The sequence below is a fragment of the Myxocyprinus asiaticus genome, chromosome 30 (genome assembly GCF_019703515.2).
Source record: "Myxocyprinus asiaticus isolate MX2 ecotype Aquarium Trade chromosome 30, UBuf_Myxa_2, whole genome shotgun sequence".
Classification (NCBI taxonomy): domain Eukaryota; kingdom Metazoa; phylum Chordata; class Actinopteri; order Cypriniformes; family Catostomidae; genus Myxocyprinus; species Myxocyprinus asiaticus.
In genome coordinates, this window is record NC_059373.1 from 9,324,457 (window position 1) to 9,332,099 (window position 7,643).

Consider the following 7,643-nt stretch of genomic DNA (forward strand, 5'->3'; position numbering starts at 1 on the left):
TTGTGGAGCTTCAAAATTTTGGTACCCATTCACGTGTATTATGAGGACCTTCTAAGAGTCATTGTTTGTGTTCAGCAGAAGAAAGTCCTACACAACAGGGATGACATGAGGGGACAGTAAATGATGAGAGAATTTTCATTTATTGGGTGAACTATCCCTTTAATATGTCTTGACACAAAACCAGATTAAAAATGACAAATGTAATGAAAATATATTTTTTATTTCTGAGATAACTGCACGCCACGTGCGGAATTAAACACGCATGTGATGATGTAATGTGGCAAATGTAATAAGCCAATGATAATCATTCCATAATGCATACTATTTCACATTCATTAAAAAAAAAAAAAATAGTAGCATATATTCATTATATACTGTGCAGTATGCCGTCCATTTTGAACATAGCTGTGTGGTGTTCATCAAACCCACTTTGTTTTGTCCTCTGTGTTGGATTGGCCAGTGCAGATATCAGTTATTTATTTGCTCCTCCTGATAGGTGGAGGTTGAGATGGCACCATATGGATCCACAACTGTTTGAGCACAGCGCACAACAGTAACAAACAAGAACAGGCAGAGGAGAAACAGGAAGAAGAGGGCAAAGCCTAAATCCACATCGACATCTAGTCGGGACACTGGTGGCGCTGGCTGGTCCATCTGTGAAGTGTTTTGCCGTGTTGAGAGTCAATTAAAGAACGCCCAGTGCTGTTCACTTGCAGTCTGTACCATTTGTGATGTTATCTATCTAGACACTGTTCTTTATTTCTTTGAAACTAAACCAAAATCCTTTGGTGCAATTGGGACAGCAGACCATGGGAATCTCTTTGTCCCAGAAAATTGCAGTTCCAGTGTTTATTGAATGATAATCTTCAATTCCTTGAATAGTCTTGAGAATTGGATCCCAGAATACGAATGTGCTTTTATATGGTTCATAAAGCCACATCAGCCCTGATTAAAAAGGAATATCATTATAAAATAGAAGAAGTTACATCATACAGGCAAGGTAATTAAATATTTTCTGCCCTCATATGGCCTCAATAATTAAGCAATGACTGAATCTTATATGAATTATAAATTAACTGAAATTATAAAATATTAAACTTAATTGATCTGTTCCTAATACCTCAACAGGAAACTTTATTTTCACTTTCATAAATCCAACTTCAATTTTGTCAAATAAACTCAATTTTAAAAGATGAACTATCTAATGTAAAAAAGTTACAATTATTTAAAGCTATCTAATTTAAAGCCATTTAAGTCAGAACAACTTACATTTGTAAAGAGTGAGCACATACAATGTCAAGTTTGGGGGTAAAGGTACACTGTAAAAAAAATCCTGTTGTTTAAAAAAAAAAAAAAATGGCAGCTATGGTTGCCAGAATAATTATGTAAAAAATACAGTAAAAATGTAAACAACTTTACAGAACAACCTGTAAATGTTACAATTTACATGACCATGATGGCACTGTAAAACATAAAAAAATAAAAAAAAAAAACAACAAAAAAACATCATAAACTTGATATTAACCTTCTGAAACTGTAAATCTGCTTTTTACTTTATAAGGTATTGTTAATCAGCATAAAAATTACAGAAGAGCACATGATAACATGAAGGTCACCAATAGTGGCTCTTCCAGGAACAATGACCAATAAATCTGTCAGTGCACAGTGTCACACACACAAACACTAAACACCATCAGGGTAACACATGTGAAATTTAAACATTAACTAAACTACATTAGATATAAAGCAGAACACCCCAATGTACATCCCAGATGTGTATGACTTTCTTTCTTCTGCAGAACACAAATTTAGATTTTTAGAAGAATATTTCAGCTCTGTAGGTCCATACAATGCAAGTGAATGGGTGCCAAAAGTTTGAAGCTCCAAAATCCACATAAAGGGAGCATAAAAGTAATCCGTTCAACACCAGTGGTTAAATCCATGTGTTCAGACACAATATGATAAATGTGGGTGAGAAACAGATCAATATTTAAGCTATGTTTTATCATACATTCTCCTCCCTGCCCAGTAGGGGGCGAGATGCACGAAGAATGTGAATCACCAAAAACAGAAGGACAGAGTGAAGGAAAAAGGACTTAAATATTGATTCTCACCCACACCTATCATATCGCTTCTGAAGATATGGATTTAAACACCACAGTCATCTGGAGTACTTTTATGTTGCCCTTATGTGGATTTTGGAGCTTCAAAATTTTGGCACCCATTTACTTGCATTGTATGGACCAAAAGAGCTGAGATATTCTTTTAAAAATCTTTATTTGTGTTCTGCAGAAGAAAGTCATACACATCTGGGATGGCATGAGGGTGAGTAAATGAGAGAATTTTCATTTTTGGGTGAACTATCCCTTTAAGTGTGTTTGGTCAAAGCATGACGACTTATGAGGACATGTAAATAATTTGTAAATAATCTGTTTTGAATTTGAGGTTTTGGCTCAATGTGTTTTTAATGATGTTTTGCTGGAAAAAGTTCTCATTTTTAATCACCATTATAGCATTCACTTTGATGAAGTGTCTTCAGTTATTACATTAACTTCCAAGAGTTTGAAGTACTTGTTACAAACACCATCATCTTTACCAATATTTTTTGAGTTTGTAGAACTTATTGTATTGAGTTCATGGAATTTACAATCCAACTTGAATTGTTAAATTGGTACAGCTAATTTGCCTGAAGTTGAGTAAATTAAAAAATGCTTTGCAGGTGGTTGCTTTACATTTTTAAGTTTCCTCAACTATTTTTGTCTTGTTTTCAAAGAAATCTAACAAAATTTAGTAACATATATGCTTATAACAAGAAAAAAATATTTATCAATTGGGTAAGAAAAAAAACTTGATTCAAAGGGAAACAAGTTTATTTTTCTCACCCCACTGGCAGTTTTTTCTTATTTTAAGCATCAACTCCACCAAAGTTTGTTAGATATCTCTGAAAACAAGGCTTAATATCTTGTGTAATTCTGCTTAAAGTAGTTTTTTTTCTTGTTTAAAAGATATTTTTACCAGATAATAAGACAAAAATAGGCAGTAAGATTTTTTTTATTTTTTTTTGCAGTGTAACTTTTTCATTGTCTTCCTTTTATACTTCACTGTCACATAAGCCACCCATTCTTTCCTCTTTTATCTCTCCGAGACCTTTGGATTACCCCATACCTACCCCATGCTAATCTCAACATAAAACACTTCAACATTGCCATAAGCTCTCCCTCTAACAATCTTTCAGCTCCATGTCTCTGTTCTTCATGGAAACATGGTTCACCTCCACCACAAGAGTGCATTTGCATATTTGCGACCTCCTCTAAGCACCCAAACCTCTATGAATAGTTTAACAGGAGTTGAATAGCTGTGGATCAAGCGTTGCCCTTTACTGAGGGCTGTGGTCCAGTCAACCCACTTGTTTCAAGTGGGTTTGTAATTCAAGCTGGCCTCAGACCAGAAGGTAGAGCTCTGACACGTCACACCCAGGGAGAGGAGATGGATGGACAAAAAGGTCCGTGATGGATGAGAGAGGACAACTGCAGAAAGTCAATATGCAATGGCAATTAAGTTCGCCACCAGGGGCAGCGTGAAGGGAAATTGAGTCTACCAGTGCATGGAAGGGTTAGCTGTAATTTGGTTGGATGCCAAGGCAAGTAGAAAGAAGAGAAGGGATAGAGTGGGAGAGTAAGGTGATGTAGTGGAGAGATCATGCTCTCCAATTAGCTGTGATGGTTTCTTAAGTCACCTTCAGGAGAATGAGAACTTGGGAAAGGGAGGGAGAAACCTGGAAGCAGGAAGGCATCATTTGGGTAGAGAGATGGGCGAATTCCAAAACCCCTCATAAATAACTAATGACAGCAAAGAGATTCAATTAGGGGTAACTGAATAAAGCAATGTCAATGGACAACTAATCTGGTTCCCCACAGAGATATATTTAATTTCAACAGCAATAGACCTGTTTGATAACTTAAACTACATCCAAAGCTGCATGCATAAAAGCGACAAGTAATTAGACATAATGGGGTTTAAAAGTCTGAGAGCACTTGTGAAAATGCTTTTTTTTTTTTTTTTTTAGTTTTTCAATTTAGTAATAATAATAATAATAATAATAATAAATTCATTACAGATTATAAAGGTAAAAATTTGAGTGAAAATTTGAATTTTAAAACTTTATATTTTTTAAATTTTAAATTTTGAATTTAAAATTTCTTCAGTATTTTACATATCCCCGTTTTGCTATAATGCCAGCATGCACTTTAGCTGGTATAGACTCCACAAGTTTGTGGTTCAATGGAAGCAATGAAATCTGATCTTTCAAACACTAATTTTAAGGTTAACGCATTTCAATTACATAACAAAATTCCATCAAATTGAACTGTGTAATCTATGCCAAATTAAAAAACCTTAATCGTTTAAGGTTTATTAATTTAGTTTTGTTCAATTTGACAATTTTGTTATGAAATTGAAAGGTGTAAATATTAAAAATAGGCTAAACAGTTTTTTTGAGTGTACAAATGAGTTAAGATTATGTTTGCAGATAAACTCAACATTAATGTGGACATTGGTGTGACTGGAAGAAATGTGATACTATAGATCAAAGTTATTATCGATATCAACCATATAATGTACATCTTCATGACATGAAAGTAACAAAATCGTAATAATTTTGACATCATTTGATGACATCAAATCATCTTCTTTAGAAAATCTTGACAAGTCATTACTTTAGCGCAAAAAAATACTGTATATGACTTTTGCTCAAGAATTATATATAATATATATATATATATATATATATATATATATACAGGTGCATCTCAATAAATTAGAATGTCGTGGAAAAGTTCATTGATTTCAGTAATTCAATTCAAATTGTGAAACTCGCGTATTAAATAAATTCAATGCACACAGACTGAAGTAGTTTAAGTCTTTGGTTCTTTTAATTGTGATGATTTTGGCTCATATTTAACAAAAACCCACCAATTCACTATCTCAAAAAATTAGAATATGGTGACATGCCAATCAGCTAATCAACTCAAAACATTTTTAGTGAATTGTTGGCCTTCTGGAAAGTATGTTCATTTACTGTATATGTACTCAATACTTGGTAGGGGCTCCTTTTGCTTTAATTACTGCCTCAAGTTGGTGTGGCATGGAGGTGATCAATTTGTGGCACTGCTGAGGTGGTATGGAAGCCCAGGTTTCTTTGACCGTGGCCTTCAGCTCATCTGCATTTTTTGGTCTCTTGTTTCTCATTTTCCTCTTGACAATACCCCATAGATTCTCTATGGGGTTCAGGTCTGGTGAGTTTGCTGGCCAGTCAAGCACACCAACACCATGGTCATTTAACCAACTTTTGGTGCTTTTGGCAGTGTGGGCAGGTGCCAAATCCTGCTGGAAAATGAAATCAGCATCTTTAAAAAGCTGGTCAGCAGAAGGAAGCATGAAGTGCTCCAAAATTTCTTGGTAAACGGGTGCAGTGACTTTGGTTTTCAAAAAACACAATGGACCAACACCAGCAGATGACATTGCACCCCAAATCATCACAGACTGTGGAAACTTAACACTGGACTTCAAGCAACTTGGGCTATGAGCTTCTCCACCCTTCCTCCAGACTCTAGGACTTTGGTTTCCAAATGAAATACAAAACTTGCTCTCATCTGAAAAGAGGACTTTGGACCACTGGGCAACAGTCCAGTTCTTCTTCTCCTTAGCCCAGGTAAGACGCATCTGATGTTGTCTGTGGTTCAGGAGTGGCTTAACAAGAGGAATATGACAACTGTAGCCAAATTCCTTGACACGTCTATGTGTGGTGGCTCTTGATGCCTTGACCCCAGCCTCAGTCCATTCCTTGTGAAGTTCACCCAAATTCTTGAATCGATTTTGCTTGACAATCCTCATAAAGCTGCGGTTCTCTTGGTTGGTTGTGCATCTTTTTCTTCCACACTTTTTCCTTCCACTCAACTTTTTGTTAACATGCTTGGATACAGCACTCTGTGAACAGCCAGCTTCTTTGGCAATGAATGTTTGTGGCTTACCCTCCTTATGAAGGGTGTCAATGATTGTCTTCTGGACAACTGTCAGATCAGCAGTCTTCCCCATGATTGTGTAGCCTAGTGAACCAAACTGAGAGACCATTTTGAAGGCTCAGGAAACCTTTGCAGGTGTTTTGAGTTGATTAGCTGATTGGCATGTCACCATATTCTAATTTTTTGAGATAGTGAATTGGTGGGTTTTTGTTAAATGTGAGCCAAAATCATCACAATTAAAAGAACCAAAGACTTAAACTACTTCAGTCTGTGTGCACTGAATTTATTTAATACACGAGTTTCACAATTTGAGTTGAATTACTGAAATAAATGAACTTTTCCACAACATTCTAATTTATTGAGATGCACCTGTATATATTATATAATATATTGTATATATTATATATTGCGCTAAAGTAATTATTGAGCAAAAGTCATATACAGTATTATATATATATATATATATAGTGCTAAATTATTGAGCTGTCAATTGATAATTTTTTTTAATTGAATTAAAAACATGGTATGCCAATTAATCAAATTAATCACAATCACATATATTAATATTTTCTGAGAAAGCAACTCTAACAATAATTCAATATATGATATATGATATATATATATATATATATATATATTTATTTATTTTATTATTGTATTTTTTTTCACATAATTAAAATGAATTATTACTTTATTGTGGCAGACAACCATTGATAAGAAAATTCAAAAATTGTCTTTAGAATCCAATATATTGCTTATTTCCATATTATTTAACATTAGCCAATACAGTTCACAGCAATCCATTTTGCAATTGAATTCGTCAGATATATTTATTATATGGGCTTTTCTAAGGATGTGTCAATGTACACTTTGGTTGTGTCATGTCATAAATAACATTTTTAGGGCACTGTGTCAAGACTAGCGTAGTTTGAAACTAAGAAAAAACACATCTTGAGACACGTTTTATAACTATGTATAGTAAATATACACAGAATGCACATTCTTTAGAAATTCCCACAGGGAATTTTTTGTTTTTGTTTTTTTTATCTGTATTTTTAATAATAATTAAGAAAATCATTTTTGCTGTGCACTTACATGGAGCACTTTAAAGCATTAACAACACACGTAACATCTGAAACGTTCATATAGTGAAAAGAACCCTTAAAGTTACACTCAATCTCTATTTTGTATTGACAGAAAAATTTGGTTTTGTGCACTCACCTGTGTGGTACACATCCCATCCTATTGTCTTCAGTGAGGTGTACAGAGGAAATTAAGCATTAATGCATGATTAAAATGACCCACAGGCCAGAGTATCACAGAGATATGGAGGGAGAGTGATTGTGCAGGTTGCGATCACTCACTCACTCACTCTCTTTCTACACGAGTTGGAGAACTAAACTCCAAGCGTGCAACTGCTGGTGCCCTTTATGTTTGGAGGTAGAAAAGTGGCACGGCCACATTACCATAGAGGGCCATTTACAGTCAGTGTGTGATCACATTAATTGCTGATTCGAGATCCGATTTCAGCCCATAACCCTACATTAAGGCTAAGAGTCATAGTGTGGTTGGTAACTGATCTGAGATATTAAAGTAACAGTTAACAGTAATGTAACAAGGTTC